Source organism: Siniperca chuatsi, linkage group LG8, assembly GCF_020085105.1.
Source record: "Siniperca chuatsi isolate FFG_IHB_CAS linkage group LG8, ASM2008510v1, whole genome shotgun sequence".
Taxonomy (NCBI): Eukaryota; Metazoa; Chordata; class Actinopteri; order Centrarchiformes; family Sinipercidae; genus Siniperca; species Siniperca chuatsi.
In genome coordinates, this window is record NC_058049.1 from 24,323,148 (window position 1) to 24,345,809 (window position 22,662).

The 22,662-nt window shown below is 40.1% G+C and overlaps 1 protein-coding gene across 3 annotated transcripts in view; it reads right to left on the reverse strand.

Annotated features, from left to right (window-relative positions):
• The window catches only part of il1rapl2 (interleukin 1 receptor accessory protein-like 2), a 457,851-nt gene that overhangs the window by 365,093 nt on the left and 70,096 nt on the right, over positions 1–22,662 (reverse strand). The window contains exon 1 of one of the 3 annotated variants that reach the window (XM_044205050.1): positions 2,008–2,049. The exons of the other annotated variants lie outside the window; for them this stretch is intronic. The gene's annotated coding sequence lies outside the window, so the exon portion shown is untranslated. Of the gene's footprint in view, positions 1–2,007; positions 2,050–22,662 lie in introns of those variants that run through there. 3 annotated transcript variants of the gene reach the window in all.

A 22,662-nucleotide genomic window follows, 5' to 3' on the forward strand; every position in this document is an offset into this window, starting at 1 on the left:
TGCACACACGAGGCTTCTATGTCAGGTTCCGATTATTGTGTTGCGTGGCTGCAGGTACAAAGTGACCTTCTGGCTGATGATGAGAGGGAAAGAAACAGAGCAACTGACAGAAAAAGAAAAGAGAGAGATTCCATTTAAGCCAAAGGGCAGAATATCATCACTACACAAGCAAATGCTTAACAAGGGTTTGACAGAATACCAGAATATAATTTGTCTTGTACTAGGTTTTGGTGATAGGCCTGGGTGGTGTGTTAGCTAAAATATAGGAACTGTCCTATTTACAGTACCATGATAGTAATAAATGTAACAACACTTTTTCTAATATGTCAGCGCATAATATTTCTTTCCTCAAGTTGGCTCAGTTGTGATTTGTTTGTCCTAATTACAGTCTAACCAGTTTAAGATTCTGGGCTTCTGAAGTGGACTTTGGGCTCTTTGGTTGGTTGAATTTCTAGTTAGATGTCATTGTTACCGTAGCTATTCTTGGATAATTATTTGAGATTCTGGCACTTTGTTTTTTTCCCCTTCATTCGACAGTGGACTGTGGAGAGCTGACGGAAATGAGGGGGAAGAGGACAGATGATACAAAGGTTGTTGCGATCACTCAGCTACTATATAAGACCCCTAGCCTACCAGAGTGCCCCAGGATTCTGACAGTTGACGTATGTAAAGGCACAGTCACAGCAGAATGTGACAGTGAAATTCATCTGGGAAAAAAAAAAATTACGAAAAAAGGTTAGAAAAGGGCCAACTTACAGGGCCAGTCGGTGAACTACTGTCACTGGCGAGCTAGTTGCTAACACACAAGCAAGCTGGGAAAATGCTAGCGTTACTAAGTTTAAATAGCTCTCTGAGCTTCTTTGTATTTTCTTAGTACTGTGCCGTTTACTCCCACCTGGAATTTTGTTCTCAGAATTTAAATTCTTGTCCAATTACTGACCAAGCTAACAAGCTTGGTAACTGACAGAATGCTAGCTAGGAAGGCTTCCCCCCCCTTTTAATAACTCTGCTTGGACAACTTTTTTCTCTTCTTACTGAAGGGGGAAGAAAAGCATGCTAACCGTCAGTTACCAAGCTCATTAGCTTGGTCACTAATTGGACAATAATTCACAGTTTTATTGAAAAGATGACTCATGACTTGTCTCATAACTGTCTAAAAACCATTCCTCTTAAATGTCAAGTTTACGCTCTGAATGAGGAGGTTAAATAAAACTGGATGGTGCAACACAGCTAATAAGCTACAATAGCTTCCTCCATTTTGGATTCTTCAGTTCTTCACAGTTGCCAGAAAACCAAATAATTGTACAAGATCTCCAAAATTATATTTCAAGGGGAACTATTGTACATTCAAAATCCAGACATAGGTTAGAAAGTTGACTGCAATGGGCTGCAACTATGGGTCACCATTTATTATGCAGGCTGCAGGACACACTATGCATCCTTGCGTGTAAGTAAATATTTTGTGTACCATAAACCATACCAAACAAAACTTGATGATAACCATACCAAATGATGGTCTGACCACAAACAACTTGTGAAATAAAGTAACAGTTTCTAAGAGGTCAAGGAGTGACAAGGTCTCTTGGAAAAGAGATATTTAACTTTATTTCAATGATGCCCAATTAAATAAAAAAAAAAAATAAATAAACATTGATGAAACATGAAATGCGAGCAGATGTGATTGGGTCATTAATGGCAGATCCTGTCGTATGATGTGTGTAGTGGTATATGGACCCAAATGCAGATGGCCAGGAAGCGTAATGGGTTGAAGTAGCCAAATGGCTACAATGTTTATTGAGGGTGATGGGGTTGACAGGCAGGTACAGGCAGACCGGTAAGCAGACAGGTAAACAGGCAAAAGGCAGATTGGTTACCGGCTGGTAGTGGTGGAAGTAGTGAAGTGAGTCCAAGATGGTAATTCAGTTCAAATAGTGAGCAGGCAAGTTACAAGATACAGGATCCAGCCCAGGGCCAAGGGAGACAAAGAATCCAAAAAACAGAACTCACGGTAAAACTGCCAGGGAATTGGGCACTGGAACCAGGTACAACAAAAAGTTCACCAAACAGCGACACACACACACACACAAAGGTCAGGAACACTCACAAGACAGGAACAAAAAAAAAAAAACTCAAGGCAGGACTCACTCAGCAGGAACACCACCATGTATAACAACAAAGATCCAACACTGAGCAAAGAAAGAGACCCAGACTAAATACCCTAGGGGAGGTGAGACAACGAGACACAGGTGCAAACAATCAAGGAAGGACCAACAATCAAAACTGGAGGGAAAACAGACAGGAAGTAAAAACACAAGACACGCAAGGAAAGGAGAATATTACAAAATAAAACAGGAAATGAAAAACCTTAAACTACCACAGATACAGGGTCAGTTTTCCGTGATACATACATTATTGACATGGTTAGTGTACAATGAATAATCCGGCTGGTTCCATATCAGCTCTATACCATTTCACTGTTACGGAAAAAATATGAAATTATGACTATAATGAATTATCGTACATTTAGGTGTTGTAAAAGTCGTATAAAGGGCTAAATTATGGTGCAAATGCGATAATTATCGTACACCTGTCAACACTGCTCACTTCCCTCAAAGGTCAGCACTGTCACGATGGTCTGTCATTGGCAGAAATTTGTGTGTCAAAGTTCACCAGAGTAAAATTTGATGTAAAAAATTAGCACAGATTTATTTAGCCCCCACTAGTGAATTAATGATTCCACTGAAATGAACAGATTCTGAGACGACACCAGCCTACTGGGGAATATGCCACTGTACACTGTGAGAAATTTGTAGAATTTGTAGAGATTTTGCTATATTATTTCCACTGAGGTAACAATATCTTTAATATCTCCTAATTGTATTAGGCCACTGTAAGCAATGCTGAAATTAATGAGCAGGACTGCTTTGTGGCAATATGGAAATTACAGCATTTTTCGCACCAATGTGATTAGGTACACTGATGTTTTAGGAATTTATTTCATAAGGATTAACAAAAAAGGCTTTCCTATTGGGTGATTTTATCTAATCCAATTTACAAAAAAATTACTACCGTACATGTAAATGTATATTGACATTGTTATGTAAAATTACACCTACCATGTGAGAAGATTTTATCCTTATCACTGACCCCTGTCATGTACAAATCAGCACTGGTGCTTTCTGTCTCCTCCTGTTCAACTTTCCCTTACTGCTCTTCTGTCCTCATTTTTCTTTTCCTTCAAATTTCTCTCCTAAACACACATACATATCAACGGTTGCATCATAGATTGACAGTGAGCCCTTATTGTAGCAACACTTGCCTCTGCCGTTCCATGACAACAGTGAAAACACATCACATGGCAAGAACCATGCGTTTGTTATGTTGTTTCCTTTTTTCCTTATACACACAAAAATAATATAATATAATATAATGTAGGTGTATACACAACATAATCATAGATGGAGCATTTTATGACTGTTGCACAGCCAAGTGCTGCAGGACATTTAGCTTGGCATGCTAAACATAAATGAACTCTAAGGACACACACACACACACACTAAGAACTGCTTACAGTAGTGATGAGCCTGAAGATATTCCTGTTAACATGACATGAACATATGACATATTAACCCCACACACTAAATGCACAAACACAGCTGCTAAGAACATGCATAAAAATACTAAAGCCACATATGTCAGATCAAATGTTATTTGATCAATCAGCATCCTCAAGTATTTCCTGGAGTGCATTCAGTGGACTGAAGCCAGACACACATGCACTGAAGGTCACATAGGAGCAGGCATGCTCACACAATTAAGCGTGGATATAAGGCCATACACACACACACACACACTCACAGAGGTTAAGCGCTGACTGTAATGAGATGAGTAATCAGTTGTGTCAGATAGCTTGTCTGCCAGAAGGAGAAGAGAGGGGAGGAGTGTGTGCCAAGGCTGCACACCTCCTCCTCCTGTTTCCCTTCTCTTTTCTCTTCTTACTTCTTCTCCGTTAGTATCTCTCGCTCCTTTGGCTAAAGGAGAAGAAGAGAGTGGAACATTGTTTTCCCCCCAGGGCGACAGAGCAGAGAGGAGCTTCTGCCAGGATATCACGCCTCCTCTCCACTCTGGCCTCCTCTCTCTGAGGTTACATCTGAGGGAGAGGAGCATATGGCCGATCGTCTCCTCATCTGGATCCAGAAGAGACAGACGAGAGAGAGAGAGATGAAGCGGCTCAGTGCGCATTTGACGGACGGTGATGTGCAGGTAAAAGGTCAAGCCAGACAAGCAGAAAATGTCCACAATATGATATTATGGTACAGAGTCACATTCAAATGGCGAAAAGTTGGGTAATCACAAGACAGAGTGCAGCAAAGTTAGCAAGCTTGTGACATCTGTAGCCTTACATTTTCTCTTTTTCACACATTTTCTATATAATATTTCTAATATCTTGGGTCTATCCTTTTTGAGGCAGGTAGCAGCTGCAGTTAACTTCTCATTTCATCTCAATTACAACTGCAGTCCCCTCGTCTCTACGCAGCGTTTTAGCGTCTTTTAGCAAATTGTTTTGGTTTTCACAGCCTCAACATTGCTGTTTTGGTTCACTCTCACTGCTTTCATCAGCGTTGTTATACAGCAAGCAGCCCTTTCAAGCAAAAAAATACCTCACTAACCCACCGCTACCTGCCCAGCACCAAACAGCAGACAAAGTTAAAGCTAAAGAGCTAAATAAATAAATAAATACTTTTTAAAACTGGAAACGGGGCAGTTTGGATTACCAGGTTTAGCGAAGATGCACCCACTGTAATTTTCTTTACATGGCTCTTCATCTTTATGGTTTTTGGTCTCAGCATTGTGGGCGAGAGAAATGTACTCATTGCCGTTCTCATCCTGTTTCAAAATAAAAGAGTCTCTTGTAAAGTCCTTATTCTTGTTGCCCGCTCTGCCTCGTCTTGCCAGATGCAGCTGTACGTCAAACCACACTTTTAGGATCAGTCTGCTCGCTGTGTTCGGAGACAGCACCTCTGAACACCTGAGGATCCGCAAATCTGTAGCTGAGATGGGGAGGGGGGTGCTGACTGATGTCTTTCCCGTTTTTTTGCGGAGGTTTTTAAGTACAGATTTGAATACCCTGCTGCTGGATTTGAAGGTAGCACAGTTCAAAACAGGAATGTTTCTGCCTTTTCAGCCAGCAAAGGTGATTGCAGATTACTTATATATTTTGAAAGTTAAATATATTCAGTAAAGGAGAGACAAAACGATTTGGACTCATTAAGTGGATCTAATACTGGATTCAGATTCGATAAAGCAATATAGAACCTCAAACCTAGTCTCATTTAATTATAAAAAGGTTGTTAAAATCGCGTTTCATCTGTATCTTTGGAAAATAAGGTATGCTAGTATCATTACACAAGAAAACATCACTCGATTTGAGTAAATTGCCAAATTCCCCCTTAGAATTGAATTGGAAACACTCTCGTTGGCAGATTCTTTCAAAACTAAACACCTCTCTAGTAAAACTGACATTTTCTCTCAGCTCCACTCACCCTTTTCCAACTGCATTCAGATCATTTTGATGTGCACAATCCTTTCATTTCTAATGAAATATAGCTTTCCTGTCTTCTTTCTCACATTCCTCATCATACATACTCTCTCAACAGGAGCAAGGTGGGAAAGGATTGAGGTGAAAGGGGATGACGTGAGGGAGAGTGGGAGCACTGGAGTCCGACGGAGGGACGTGAGGGGAAGGGGAGAAAGGAAAAAGAAAAACGGGAGAGCAAAGAGTGTTTTGTATTTTTATCGCATGCACTCTCCTCTTTCCCCTTAAATTTTCCTCTGCATGTATTTTTAATTCCTACAGATGGCAATAAAATGAACGTAGAGGTTCCGTTGAGTTAGAAAGAAAGAAAGAAAGAAAGAAAGAAAGAAAGAAAGAAAGAAAGAAAGAAATGGGAAAATATTAGAGGAGTCAAGCTAGGAGAGAGGAGTGGGAGGATGTGATGATAAAGAAAGGACAACAGATTGAAAGAAATGGGACAGGAGGAATGGATAGAGGTGGAAAAGAAGAAAGGGATTTCAGTCCAGCCTAGTGTTGACAACTGCCTCAGCATGACAGGCCAGAGAGAAAGAGAGAAGAAAGGGACAGAGGGAGGTATGGGAGAGAACAGCCTTAGGTGTTGTATAGTAACAGAAGGGGAAAAAATATGGGAGAATGACAAAAAAAATGGGACGGAGAGATGAGGGGTTAAAAAAATGAAATGGAGGCAGGAGAGAAAGAAAGAGCAGTGACAGAGAGAAAGCCGAATGGAGAGAAAGGAAATATGTATTGATGGGAGAACAGACAGAGAGAGATTTTTCTGTCAGCGTAATTAGCAGCTGCTGAGTTGGTCTGGAGTCCAACATGGCACGTGCACACACACACACACACACACACACACACACACACACACACACACACACACACCATCTGTGGCAAACACAGGCAGGCAAATGCCCACATCTTTGTGCACAAAAACAGACATTCAGGGCCCCCACTAAATGTTCCTTCCCACCCTGCTGACACAGACTGAGACATTTTCAAGCACAGAGGTCATCAACGCACACACCGCTGCCTCCCCACTGCAAGAAAGAGAAAAGGCTGAAATGTAATAAAAAAGAAGTAAAAATGTCTCGGCTGTAAGGAGGTACCACTGCAGAGAGACAGGAGAAGAAGATTTATATAATGATAAATACTGCATTTAGCAAAATAGGTGTGAGAAATGCTGGAGAGGACGTCTAGTAAACCAGCCAATTATAGAAACGGCCATGACTTAGTTGTAAAAGTCATGGGTGACTTTTACAGTTGAGGCTGCAGCTTCTCTTGGAACAGAAGCCTTTCGGCATGCCCCGAAAGCTGGCTCTTGTTAAAAAGCAGATTCAGGAGATGTTGGTGAGCCTTCTACAGCAGGGCCACATGACCAATATAACTGATACAATCACAAGTCATTAGACACTTTTTGGTAAAGGGTAAAAGCTTGAAAAGGCAAGAAAATCAGGGAAGCTTCTCTTGGAAAAGTAATTATTTTCTATTTCTATTGTTAAAAATCTGAGTAATGTGTCTTTTACAGCACAGTACAACACCCAGACAGTTTGATGGCTACGTCTGGCTATTCATGATCCACCACTGCTCCATTCAGCAGGGTATTGTATTCCAATATAATCCCAATGACTAGGCAGCCCGTTTCAATTACCAAGAGGAGCGATGTGATAATCTGGGTAAAGAGAAATGGATTTCCCCTAAAATGGTCACTGCTCTGTAAGGAGTGCTAGGGAGAGGGGGAGAAAGAGCAGAGGAAGGAGGTACGGCAGCAGACAGACAGACAGGAGAAAAGGGATGAGGGAGTATGGGAGGCATTGCAAGAAGGAGAGAGAGAGAAAGTGGAGAGTAAGAGACAGACGTACAAGGGCAGAGAGGCGTGGATGGGACACATCTACATCCACACCAGACGATAAATGGGAGCAAATCGATGGCTATAGCATTCAGTACAGCCTCAATCACTTGATTGCTAGTCAGCCTAGATTACAGAGTAGAGTTTACAATTACCTCACCATAGACCAGACTGGAGACACACACACACACATACACACACACACAAACAATGAGTCCCTCAGCCAGCCAGTCAGCAAAGATTTTTTTTTTTTTTTTTTTAGCTAATTTCAATCAGCAGATTTCATTAAGACCATTTTCTTTTTTGGTCATTAGAATTTCTCATTATCATCAAGTCAGTCATCTTCTCAGTCAGTCACCTGGTTAACCTAGCAGGAAGCCAATCACAATGTCACCCAGCCAGCCAATCAGTGAGCCACGGCCATCTTGTGACCTGGCCGTGCAGCCACCTAGCCAATCACCTTTGTCACCTAGTCACTCTCCAAATCATCTAGTCAGTCATCTTGTCATGTAGTCAGTTATCAAGTCAGCCACGCAATCATTCCGTCACCCCATCAGTCACCTGGTTACTGACGGTCATTAAGTAGACCGGTGAGATAGTCACCTAGCAAGTCACCTTCCCACCTAGTCGGACAGCCGCCTACTTAGTGACCTTGCAAGTCATCTAGTCACCTTGTTAATTCTCTCTTTACCCAGTCAGTCATTTAGCCACCTACTCAGACTTTGCCTAGCCAGTCATTTTATGATTCCGTCAGTCAGTCAGCCATCTAGTCAGTAGCCACCATTTATGAGCCCTTTCATGGCGATTTGAATATACTTTCAACCATGTCATTTTATCATGACACCTTCCAATTGTATCACTTAGCTCTGTTTATTAACATCTGCCAAGTCTGACCGAATGAAATTGCATTGCCATATTGCCATTTTCAAAATATTCTGCGTCTATTTAAAGTTAAATTTGGCCCTTTGTCCTGGTTGTATTTCCATCTTTAAGAAACAGGGCTATTACCTTATACTGTATATATTTTAAAACTGTTTAGCACTAACCTGCCCAGGGACAGAATATGAAAATAAGAAACTGAGCTAAATTTAGCAAATTTACATCACAGAATAATAAAGCTCATGAACATGCATTGTCCTTGTTAAAGAAATAAATAAAGACAGACAGAGAGAAAAGTAAAAATACATTGTTGAATCCCTGCAGTGTGTGCACTTCATGTGTGTATGAGTGTATTCTGCGGTCATGGGAAAGTGTATGGTCTGTAACTTGAGTCTGTGTCTTAATGTGAGTGTGTGTATGTGTGCGTGTGTGTTTGTGTGTGTGTGTGTGTGTGTGTGTGTATGTGTGTGTGTGTGGCTGAGAAGGGACACAATATGGCACCATTAAGCCACTTCTAATAACATCACATTCAGCACGGAGCCTCTAAGACCACAGTGGTCTCTGTGCAGGCCTGGGTGTGTGTGTGTGTGTGTGTCTGTGTGTGTGTGTATCTTTACCCTGTTTATGCAGTTGTATAGGTGCGTTTATTATCTTTACATACCTGCAGGTGTCCCTATACTCTACCTGCGTATATAGTCTGAATGTGACTGTTAGTACATTTTGTTTTTCTTTGTGTGTGTGTAGGTGTGTGTAGGTGTGTGTGTGTACTTTGCTTGGTTTATGAAGTGGTTTACTTTTATTGATTGTGGTTTAAGCTGAGTGTCCAGGTGCTTGTGCTTGAAAAGAGATATCTGTGTGTGGATGTTTGTGTATGTGTGTGTGCTGTATGTACTGTTTGTGCTTGCGTGTGTTCATAATATCATATCATAACATAAAGCTTAGCCACACCGGCCAGTAATCAAGGTCACATTTAAACATTCAAATATACCAGTACCAAAAGTAAAAGTACTCATTAAGCAGAATGGCCCAATTCAGAATAATATAAATTATATTATTGGATCATAATCATTGATAGATTAATGTACATATCTCTTTAATGTTGCAGCTGGTAACTGGTAGCTGATAATATTTTGTATTAATAACCTAAATCTAAAAAAGTAACTTAATTCATCAAATAAATGTGGTGGAGTAAAAGGTACAATATTTCCCTCTGAAATGTAGCAGAGTAGAAGTATAAAGTAACATAACATGAAAGTACACAAGTACAAGTACCTAAAATTGTATTTAAGTAAAGTATATGAGTAAATGTACTTAGTTACTTAGTTACCACCACTGCATATAGCACAAAATGCACCTTTACTCAAGTCTGAGTGCAAACTCACCAAACCCAGGATTAATATTTGTATCTTAGCTAAAAGGTCATTTATAAATTTGCCATTAAAAAGGAGTCTCATTAAAGCTGTCTGGTTTCCATTCACCTTGCTTATATCTTCCCCATTGTTTTCTTTTTAAAGAGACTCTCCTGTCTGTAGCTTTGAAAGAAATGTTTCAACCAGAGGAGATTAAGCAGAGATCGTCCACCATGTCTAATGTCCAGAAATCAACAACATCACCATGAAGCACAAAAAGAAGAAGAAATCTAATTGCATTGGTATGAATGGAGAAATGCATATGATATATGCCACTGGCATTGACATTTTGACTTCAAACAGAGTCAAAACAGCTAAGAATCTGCGCTTCTGTAATGGGCAGCTTTTAAAAGAAGCAACTTTCTTTCAGGTCTGTACCAGATCTGTTCTGCTTGAGGGCAGCACATAATGAAAGTTAATGTGGGTTAGGGATAGCTAACTAACATATTCAATTTCTCATTTAAATGTCTTCTTCCTGCGGGTATGAATAACGCCACCTCTGACAGTGGAAAGCCATTTCTATGCTGACAAGCCAGTCAAATGAACATGATCCCAGATGTTTGTGGGAAAGCGTTGAGAAATTACTCTCATACATATAAGGGAGTGATCTCATCAATCAGGAACTCATTTCAGATACAGCCCGCCATATGCTAAGTTTCCATAATTTTTTTCCCACTGTTGTTTAAGATTTCTCCTAAATGATCCTACTACATCCTGTTTGCACTCAGAACTGCAACACATCTTACAGGATCCGATCACAAGTGGGCAGTTTCTCAAAATGATTGTTCTGACAATTTTATGCCTTTATTTTTTAGCTGACACTACAGAGATGACAGGAAATGAGGAGAGCGGGAGATGGGTTATGACATGCAACAAAGGTCCCCAGCAGGACACGAGTCAGCCTTAACCCATTGACCACCAGGTTGGCCCCACAGGTGGGCAGTTTTAAATACCAGTCAGTTTGAGTGAGGACACATGGATTATGTTGAAACATAATGCATCCAGTGTTATTTCCAAGTCGTCAGATTCAAGCATTGTGAACCTACAGTATCTGCATGGATTGTTTTTACAGCGTAATGTGTGTGCATGTCTTTGCTAACTGGTGTAGCATTTTACCACTGCAAAACTAAAACAGAAGGCTGCAGAAAAGATGAAGTCTGGAGATGTATCCTCTCATATTTCACATTTTTTGGAATATGTAGTAAGAAACCTTGTGTTGCACCTGACATCATCAGCAACGGAGGAGGTTAATGTGCAGCCATATTTTGTGCAGCTGACTGCTCTCTGGATGTGACGTCAACGTTATGTGTTTTTCCGTGTGATGCGAAGGACTTGAGATTTTATTTTATTATCTCACACTCACATTCACTTTCATTTTTCAGTTTCCAGTCCTTCCTTGATGTTCCTCTTGTTGTTGTTCTTGTGCTACTACGCTTAACACAAAGACAGCTTATTCCGATCTAAAGGGGACCTTGGCGATCAAGGATGAATGTGAACAAAGACACAGATGCATCATTTATGTACTACGAATGTGCAACAGCTATACATTTTGAGAAAAATTAAATGCCACCTGAATTACTTTTTTAAATCAATACAATGAGGAAATGTTAATGAACATATCTGCAAAGTCGCAAAATGTTCATGCAGAACGTATCTACAAAATGTTCAGTGACATATTTCATTTGTTTTTCCTACAATATCTGCTCATACCAAAGCATTTAGCACAAATATGCACTTTCTTCACTTGAAAAATGGCAGCAATTATGTTTCCCCACAAAACACAATTGGAAAAAACAATTAGTTGTACTGTATACAGTATATATCTCATTTCTGGGTTGAGCTAAACCAGGCCTTAAGAGTGTATTTATCAGTGAGAAAGTTGGCAGCCAAAAAATGTCCTGGAAGTCCATTGTGATTTTCAGCATGTACATTGGTTGATGGGGGTCGAAGTGATATATGCAGTTGCTCATTGGGGAAGCAAAATCTGCTCCCAGGTTAGGATGGAATGGGATGGATCAGAGGCTACACCTTTGAACCTGGTGCTTGAGATCTCTCTGTCCCCTATTCACACCTGGTAATAAAATACATTCTCCTCATCTTGATTGTGCCCGCATTGTGAACAGATATCAATATAAAAATTAGTTTGGACAGGAATGGTGAACTTGTCAACAGATATGGCACATCCCAGGTAAACAGAAGCAATGCAACGAACGGATGTCATTCATTTCTAAATCACCAGATGTGGTCTGGCTGATCTGACCACATTCCGATCCCAATGAGCTCTTTGTGCATTTACACCTGACGTTAACATGCGTTTTTCCTTATCCAGATAATGTACCCAGATACATTTAGATCGATCATTTAGCTAAGTGACAATCCAGTTGACAGTTTTGTTTTATGAAGGTTGTTGATGTGTCATTACTAAACCCAAATGATATTAGCAAGCATGGGCTACAACTGGTTGATCCAAAAAAGGGTCCTTAGATTTTCATTAAAAGCAAGCCCCTAGAGTAAAATGAATCTCATAAAAGACCCTGTTAGCTCCTGATTCTACAAATAAGACATGAACAAGAGCAAAAGCAATAAAACAACAACATGGAGTATGATAGAGACATCAGCAGAAGAAACACATCAACTAGCAATCGCAGCATTGAGACGACTACAAAGTGTGGCACCCCCATATGGAAACACCATATGTCCTCATCAATACAACATACTAATTCATAATACATACCCACACACAGTCTGCAAAATTACACATACAACAGCACACAGTAACACACACACACACAGCGTCATGCACTAACATAAAGTCAGCGCAGACACACACACACACACACACACACACACACACACACACACACACACGGCATGCACAAACACATATGAGCACACTCAGACTCACACACAGTTTAGTTGGTGTAATGACCCATTTGGCATTGAGCAGCATCTGTTTAGTAAATGAAGACTTGTAGTAGGGATGTTAGTAATTTTCTCCCTGACACAGTGAGCAAACAGGGGAGGCAGGATCCTCTTTAGCACTTACAACCAATGGCCTGTCCCGCTCTACCACTGCGTTGTCATTCTTCTCTCTCCTCCCTATCTCTCCTGCCACTACCCACTGTACACTACCACACACAAAAAGCAGGAACGTCTTGAAAAAAAGTCACTAAAAAAACTGCCCTCCACTCAAACTTCTACAAAAATAAGACCACAAAAGGCACAATGAAAGTCCTAGAGTCACTGACAATGAAAAACGATTTTTCCACACGGAAGCAAAAAGAAAAAACACATCTGCCCAAATTATCCTTTCAGTCATGTTACTTTTTATATTTTCTTTTCCCTTCTTGCTCTTCTCGAGGGAGGATCAGGCAATGACAGCCTGTACTGTCTGCTCTGTCATTATCAGCCAGGAAGCATTCTGAAGAGAATGATGGCGACCTCCTGCAGAGAGAAATGGCTTTCCTTTTCATCATTACAAAGTTAAAAACATAAAGAACATACAGTAGCAGCAAAGGTAACGACCTGTATCCAGCAGGCGAGCAGGGCAGGGCTCCATTTAATGGATGCAAGGCACACGTAATCCATTTGCTTATAATATGGTTCATTCTTAAAAATACCCCTGTAGAGTGCACAAAATATTATAAGCAAGAATGCCATTGCACAGCTGTGCATTGTTGTTTAGCACAAGTCTGTCAGTGGCATTATTCTCTACTTTTGAAACCAGTTTTTCTGTTTGCTCCTCTTGCTATTTTCTGCTGCAAAGTCCCAATTTACCCACAGGAATCAGTTAACGTTCATGCATAAACGGGTTAAAGGATTTAAGAATTATTAGACTTCCTCAACTTGGAAACTTCATACTTTACTCAGGAAAACCAACGGTACTTTTTTGCTATTTCCTGCTAAGTTAGTGAGATGACAAAGTGTCATTTTGTATTTTAGGACACTCCAAATATATAATCATACTCATACCATGACTACTTCTCAAACTGTGTTCACATCATCATAAGGTTAAGTCATCTTTACCAGTGAGATAAGTGGAGCCTTAATGTTTATAGATTTATGGCCTGGTCACGGCAGAAAGTAGCACAGCTGTGCAAGTTCATCTGTACACCCTCACGAAAAAGGTGGTGCTAGAATCCTGCTAACTTTACCACTCGCAGAGCTAGTTAGTGAGTTAGTTAGCCAGCTGGGGACATGCTAGTCAAGTCAGTCACGATAGTTAACTCTCAGATTATTATCAGTTAGCTAGCTAGCTCAGTTCACATTCACACAGTTTATTCAAGAGCCGTATTTGTACAACGACTCATAGCTGTCTGCAAACCATTTATTTATTTTGTCTGCAGGAGCAGATTCACTGATTGTGGTGGTTCCACTGAAATGTATTGATTTTGCGCTGAAATTTTGCTATTTTAAAAGTGTGTCTGTAACTATGTTTAAAGTGTCCTGTTAAACCATTTTAAAGCCACCATGTCTAGAATTTTTCTGTGATTACAGCATCTTTCAAATTGCAGTGCTGCTGTCTATTTGTTGCTGTCAGGCCATTCATCTCAGTGTCTCTGGATCAGATTTGTTGGAGGGAGGGGGTAATGAAGGTACATTGCTGTCTGTAATTTTGTATTTATTTATTTTTTGCTGCCACTGGGAGTCACCGAAGTCAAAAATTGTCAGTATTTTCCCCTTGGCATAGAGTTAAATGTTCAATTCAACAGGAATTAACTAACGTTCAATGTAATACGATAAGTGCAGTAAAACATAGTAAGTGAAGTTTAAAGAGAGGTTATTCACATTTTTTCAGTGTGGGTGAAGCCACACACAGGTCAGAGGTCAATGCTATACCAAATGCACCTTTAATTGGCAGCATTGTGTAAGCTGTCCTTTGACAGACACACACACTCACAGACATGTAGGCCCGCACAAGCAGACAAACATATAAGTGATGAATGTGCACCTACTTTCACACACACACACACACATGTGCACACCTACAAGAGTAGTGTGTACTGTAAGGGCAACCTGACAGAACTATGAAACAAGGCTTGTTGTTGTGTGTGCATGGGCATGGGTTGGTGTGTGTGTGCTCCAGCCTCAGGTACTAACTCTTATGCTGGACCTTTAAACTAGATGTCATCTAAGGTCACACACTGGCAACAATGAGAAAGAGAAAGTAGGAATGAAAAATGGGAGGCTATCTAAGAAAGTGAGGGATGGTAAGGAGAGAAAAAGGAAGATAATTAAAAAAAAGGGAAAAGATCAGGGTCAGGAAAGAGAGCACTGGAGGGGAAAGAGCGAAGAAAAAAGAGACGGGTAGAAGAAGTAAAAATAAGGAGTCTAAATGGCGATATGATTTATCACCTACACACAGGGAGTGACCCTGATCCTCTCAATTGTTCCCTCTTTTCTACTATTTCACTCCCTCTTCTTCCTCCATCTCTTTTCCAGGATATTCCAGGGTCTTAAAATATTGTAAATGTGAATCAAATCGCATGATCAAAAGTATGATCATGAGGATATTAACCCTTAAACGGGCAAGGACATAGAAATGATTAAGAAAGTTGTTATTTTCATTGTCATTTTCTAACACATTAGGGTATCTATCTTCACTCTGGCCCATCTTCTCAATTTTTCTCTCTTGATCCATCATCTGAATCTGATGAGCCATTTGTAGGCAAAACTGCTATCTGGACCTCTCCCTTCCCTCAGTAATAGACGGTGTTCACCAATTATTTGTAATTGAGCTTCAGCGGAATGGAATAAAACGTACTAATTCATAAATAAAATCCTAAATAAATCCCCATTTCAACATTATCTTGTATTTATTTCCTGACTGTAAAGGACTCAAAACAATACTGAGAATTCTTGTTTTTTTATACCCCCTTTTGGGCAACTTATCATCAGACATACAAACATTGCAACTCATATTGCCAAAACTTTACAAATATATTTTCAAAATATAATCTCTCCAAAATTGTAATCCTGCAAAACTTTAGATTTAGTTATATTCTCACTACAAGCAGACATATGGGTTAAAAAAAACAACAACAACATAAACAGTCACATGACTGCAGTTCTTCCCGCTGAAACTGCGACACTTCAGTTTAGCTTTTCACATGTCTGTAACTACCAGAATAAAAACCTGTTTCACTTGTTACCACACTGACTTCAACATCTCCCTCCATCTCTCTTTTTTCCTTTCTGTATCCCGCTGTCATCTGCTCCCTCTGTCTCTTCCTCTCTCCTTGTACAATGTTCAATAGTTGTAAATCAACCTTGCAGCATGTTTCTCTGATAACATGAGACATTTATGAATAATAAATGACTGTTCTCCCACTCCCTATTACTTATTGACATCTTATGTCATATTAGAATAAATGAAGGGGATAAAAAGGACTGGCAGGTCATTATGATCATATATTCTCCTTTTGTAAGTAGGTGATTGTTTTACTTACTTGAATGGGAGATTTGTAGTTCCCATTTGCCATTTATGTGTTTCATAACCCACTGAACTGATTGTGTCAACTTTCTATTACACATTTTGAAAGCTCCTTGTGGTGAAATTGGGTTGCCAGAGAAACAAATCGAAACGTAGAAATGTCACAATTGACAGTTAATCAACAAGCAGCTGTCATGACAAAGGAGAAAAGTAGATTATCTTTTTCTTGGACAAATCCTGCCATCCAGCACCTGACCTACAAGCCACTGGATTGGCTTATTTTTGCCTATATGGCCATTCATCATGACATATACTATAGAAAGATCAATCTCGGAACCGGCCGGGCAACGGCCAATGTTTCGGGCTTCCGGTGTAGCTAGCGAATATCCGGATAACGGATATCCGGGCCAAGACTTCCTCTTCCATGTGCCGGCCATTATTTAGAGTCCGATTGGCAATCTCGGAACTCATCAGCTATCGTCTGACGACAGTTTGAATGCAGATACATTTTTTTAAAAAGCTAATCTCTAGAGATTCTGAGATTGATAAAAGGCTAAATCGTCGTCAGACTATAGCCGATGCCTCTATTGCATTTCAGCCAATGCGTTCCGCCTCTTTTGCTCTCCACACGGACTGTTTACCTGCATTCAACCAAAGGCCACTCAAACGTGATTGTGATACTCGGACTACAGACAGACTACAAACAGAAACCAGAATGCTTCCGATACCAAAATCTTGTCCCTTGCCTACAGATTATACATTTATATGTAAATATCTGTTTATAGAGATTATAGAAGGATTGACAAAATAATATAGTGTGGGTAGTTATTATGTTCTTTATCCGAAATAAGCTGTTTTTGTCTTGTTTTTTGAAGAGGGACAAAACATAAATCCCTGATTTTTGTTTGTTTGTTTTGAAACCATCCATAATTAATTTAGACCCATTAGCAAAAGTTGAACAAGTCCAAGCGGTGGTGACGTTTCCTATTAAGAATTATTGTGTTGCTGCAAGTGTACATATGGCCGTGGCATGACATGCCCCAAAGGCACAGAAAAATCAGTCAGTATCAGTCCACACCCACAAGAGTTCATTTAAATTTCAACAACACCAGCTCTCTGAGCTCTCGGAACACCTATGGCTGTCACATGCAAACCCACAGACAATGATGTTTCTTTCATGAGGATGTTGATGATCACAGTACTACATTTTAATGATGCGATGATGTGTTTGAGGTAGCAAAGATGATGACATGACGGGTGCTTACTGCATTTTGGGAAAACATTAAAACTCTAACACATCATCAAGGGAAGTGACGCCTATACCATTTGTGTTGTATGGAAATATCACTTGCACCTTTAAGTTTGTGAGGCATGACAATTCATTATTGACCTTGGAAATGGTATTTTGATCAAAAACTCTTAACTCAAAGTCCCCTTACTAGCATTTTCTAGAGATTTCAACTGCATCTCACAGTCTTCTTCAGCAGATGAAGTTTGCTCAGTTGTCATGGAGCTATGTCACTTGAGCTACAGTATTTCTACTAATGCAAACAGATACAGTCTGCAGTTTCATCTAGTCAAAACTTCCATTAAAAGAAGAAAGATTTTTACCCCTCTGCAATTTCATTTTGTTACTTCTGTATATGCGATAGACTATGAAAGATCTCTGGAAAAAACTACTAAGTGGACCTTGAGGGAAGGTTTTTTTGTGACTTTTTGGCCAAAATTTCAAATAAACACTAGCTGTTGACACCATGCATAAGCAGAGGTGTAGAATAAAGCATGTCAGGTCCAAATATTGCTTCCTGTAAGCGATAAACAGAAAAAAAAAAGCAAGTTCCTTAAATAAGTAAAGTTTGGAACCAGTTTCATTTGAACGCCTTTGCTCATTACCCATCCAGCTACCAGGAGTAAAAATATTAATAGCTCAGAGTTTGATGTCTGTGTTGCCTGTTGGGGCTGTTCCATCTAGTCTTAGCGCCAAGGACAAGCCTGCAGTGTAGCAAATCACAGGAAAGGAAGAGCTTCATTTTTGTACCACACAGAGTTTGTGGGGGGTTTAGACAACAAAAGCACTTTGGTTAAGGTTTGGGAAAGGGATCATGGTTTCAATTCAATCTTAAGACAAGAAACACGTTGTGTCTCATTTCCACATTATGCTGTGTGTGTGTGTGTGTGTGTGTGCTGTGTGGTGTTATTACATTCCTTTCAAAACATATTTGCTGTTGCAAAATAGTAATGTATAAATGGAATTTCTAGGAAGCGGGTTGGCTGCATTGAGCTTTCTGACAGATGACTGTGTTGATTTTTGCCAGATTTAGCACATGTACATTTCTTCAAATGGCTGGACTGGTTATGTCAGCTTCTTAACTCATTTAAATGGTAAAATGTTTATTCCATTTGTACCAGGACAGATGTAGGCTTACTATACCTGATATTGAGTTAACATCATAAATTGATATTTATAGATATCTTTGGAAGGGACCCCTAAAGAGAGCTCTGCCTCGCAATCCACCAAATATACCTGTCCTGCCTGACTGTTCTTACTGTCCTGCTCAAAAAAACCTGAAAATGTCAAATAGGACTATTTCCACTTTTTGACAAGAGTAAGGACTGTGCAACACTGTAAAACCTGTAGGATTATGATGATGGTGACGAACAATTTAATTATTCCAGAGAAAACTGATGCCCTCTCCTGAACAACCTGCCTCTGACTCATAAACAAGCTCTGTGAGAATTAACAGATAAACTTTCCCTACACATCCTGTCTTACTCTCCTTTTGGGTCATAAAATGACCCCTGCCAGGTCTCAGAGAGGACGCCAATGAAAGTTAAGTGACAGTGAGCCAATTTATGACCGCCACTAATCCCCCCTTCATCAATAAAGGGAACAAAGAACAGCAGAAACCGACCTTGGAATTCAGAGTCAAATGTTCTTTAACTGATATACCATGTTTATTTCAACATGTTGATTTTGATACTATTCCAGAAAGGAGATGTAAATTGGAATGTCGACTGTCACACCCAATGTGTGTCTGCTGGGGGGGGTTCTTCCCCAAACAACAAACAAAAGATATTCCTGAGCAGAATATAGACATAACACTGACCTGTGTTGATTTTATTTTACTTTCTCATTTGCTGTTATAAGTAAATGGATGCATCTATATATATATATATATATATATATATATATATATATATATATATATATAGGAACATATGTATGTGTATTAATAATAACAGATGTAACATGATTGATGATGATTTATGACATTTGCCTGGGTTACCAGTCTATTACTCATAAGGATGATTTCCTGTCATTCATATAATAGATGTTTAGTGTCTTTCAGCTGATAACTAATGAGAGTTTTAACATGGAAGCATTAAATTGGTAACAAACAATTGATTCTTTAGGAAGAAATTAGTACAGTACAAAATAATTAAGGCAGAACAGATCTGGGTTGGGAGTGAGGTGTTGTGCCGATGACATCACATCGTTGCCGCCCTGGACAGAAGATTATTAAAACAGAGAAAGCCCAGGCTAGTCTAAGTCTTCTCTCCACTTCAACGCTGTCTTGTCTTCAATACTTTGCAGACCCTTAACAAAGTTCCGTGACTGACCCGGACGGCGGCCTACAGGCCGTCTGTCCGGAGCCCAGCTCTCTTGCCCTCTGCCCTTGCAGTCCACGTTTCTCTTCAGACCCCGGGTGGGCCCGGGAGAATCAACTGAATTCCGAGCCGCACAGAACGCGTTGAAAGCCGACATCCAGCATGCTAACATGATGAAGTTAGAACTGAACGAACTGTGAGTTTATCAAACTCTGAAAGCCATCACGGCTGCAGAACACCCAGCCAAGTGGGTCAAGTTGTTTGTGTGTTGTTAGTTGTGTGTGTAATAACTGTTTCATGTAGAAAGATTGTTGTCTTTGGTTTCTGTAACTTACATTCAGTCACGTTTACGTATCCATTCCTTGTTTTACCTCTTGCTACCTGATTTCAGGTTAATTCCTTTACAAAGCTAATTGGTGCATTATCTCCTGACTGATCAAGAGAAACGGCTTAGTGTAAAACTGAGATACATTTTAACTACATGTTAAATGGTGGAGAATGTTAATTAAATTGCTGCTGCTTCGTATTCACTACATATTGATACAGAATGCAGCACGTAGATTTCCTACAAACCCATTAGGCAATCCATTTCTAAAGATCGCCCCCTCTTCAGAAGGGAACAGCGCCAACTCATTTTGCACTGCAGACTCAGTGAAATAAACAGGGAGAGAAGAAAATAACTGTTGCGTTTCAGAAGGCCAAATCCCTGAGCATGAGTAGACTAGATGAGCTTCAGGACACAAGCTGACATTATGTTTCATTTCAATAACAATGCCTCCGTGAAGTTGACTGCCTTAGCAATATCCCCAGTGGGAAATACACTCACATAGCCTACACACACCAAAACAAACAACATGATGTTTCACTTTGCTTCTACGAATAGTTAATTGACAGGAATCAATTCCCTGTACGTTGAATTTAACACAAACTCTTCACCTTAAAAAGCAAAGGTTTAAAAGGAATTTCCTTCGTGTGAGCAGAGCAAACACACACACACACTCTCACACACACAGAGTTAATTTTCTGTGATATTCCCTCTGCTTCCCTTTTAAAACTGGCTCTATTGACACTACAATGTTCCACTGGGACCACTAAGAAATCATGTGCAGGCAGATTTATTGCACACACACACAGACACACACACACACACATACACTGCAATGAGAGAATGTGTTTATCACACCCTCTCACACCCACACAGGAACACACTAAAATGATACATTATGATGCACACACACCCACACACATACATGGCAGTGTTTATTGTGCAAACACAACATCTCTCACACATATGTACACTCTTTCCTCTTCCACAAAGTGAGACACACACAATGAAATACAGTGTAGTGCAATATTTGTGCTGCACACACACACACACACACACAGTTGCAGGGGGGAAGGAACCTATTTAAATGCTAAGTAAGCGGTCTCTCCCTTTTGGGGCGATGTGATTATACAGCCGATCTCATAAGCAATGCTTCACAACTGGATTTGCACATGTAGAACTTAATTACGAGCAGCCTCGCTTCTCTCTGTGTGTCGTATTCATGGGAGTATATCTATTGAGAGAGGTGGGATTGAAGCTATTACCTCGCTTCTGTCTGTCTGTGCGTGTGTGTGTGTGTGTGTGTGTGTGTGTGTGTTTGTAAAGCCAATCTATCAGCAGTTTAGCCAAGATTAATGTTTACATAAACAGGTTTGGGCTCAGTTGCCAGATTCTCTTTCTTAACTCTCTCTCTCTCTCTCTCTCTCTCTCTCTCGTCATTTTTTCCCCCTCTCTCCTTCCTCTGCCTTTGTTTTAATGTGAGAGTTGGACTCACACACACGCACACACTCCGACAAATGTTGCTGGTCAAAATAAGTTCCAGTGAGTAGACAAAATGGGGTAAATGAAGAGTAAGCAAAGAAAATGTGATTACTGAATAAACCGGTTCCATCGCAGTGTTTTCCCATACCAGTGGAGCATCATGGTTAGTGATGGGTACTGAGAACAACTGACAGACAAGAATGTCGATCCAGACGACCAGCTGTACTTGGTGTTTAGTGCATATTAGCAAATGTTAACATGCTAATGTGCCACTTAAATGTGTTAGTTTATGTGTATGCACTTTAACTTGCATGTTCACAGACACCCCCCATTCAATGTAACAACTCTACAGACAGTAAGCTGTAGCTAGCTAGCAATGTACCTATAGTGTGTGTGTGTGCAGAGTGTGCCTGAGCTGTGTTAGTGTGACAGCTATTTATTTTTGAGTTATTTATTTATTTACAGTTATTTTCCTGCAGACCCCTTTTCTTTTCTTCTTTGCGCCTCCTGTACATCAATGAAGGGAAATTGCTGTTGAAACATTTTCATACATTTGTATTGTTTTGGAGTGCCACCGCCAATGCAGCCTGTCCACTTCCCCGGCTCAAATCAAATCCTGAAAATAATGAGCCAAGTCTGAGTGGTACTTTGACTTGAGTCTACCGCAAGTCAAGGTACCACCCATTATCAGATAAAACAGCTTATTCATTTTAGGGAGCACCACCAGCTTCGGTTTAAACACTGATTTACGTTTCTTCTACTGCAGGAGAGGTGCCACAGTCTTCGTTTGAGAGCACTGCTACCTTTGTTTCGCGCCGGTTTGTTTACTTGTCTCTGGTACTTCTGAATGTTGTTTTTTAAAGTTATTTATTTCTGTTAACTTCTGTGAAGCCGCAGGAAAGCAGCAACATAACTTCCAGACATTAAGTTTAATTATTTCTGCCAAAAGGAAAAACCCACTTAAAACTAACAATCACTTTCACAAAATGTCCTTTTTATCGAACGATGTGATGGAAACCATGGAAACTATTTCATACGTAATAACAACAACCTCCATCCATCCATCCATTACCTAATCCTGCTTATCCTGTACGGGGTCGC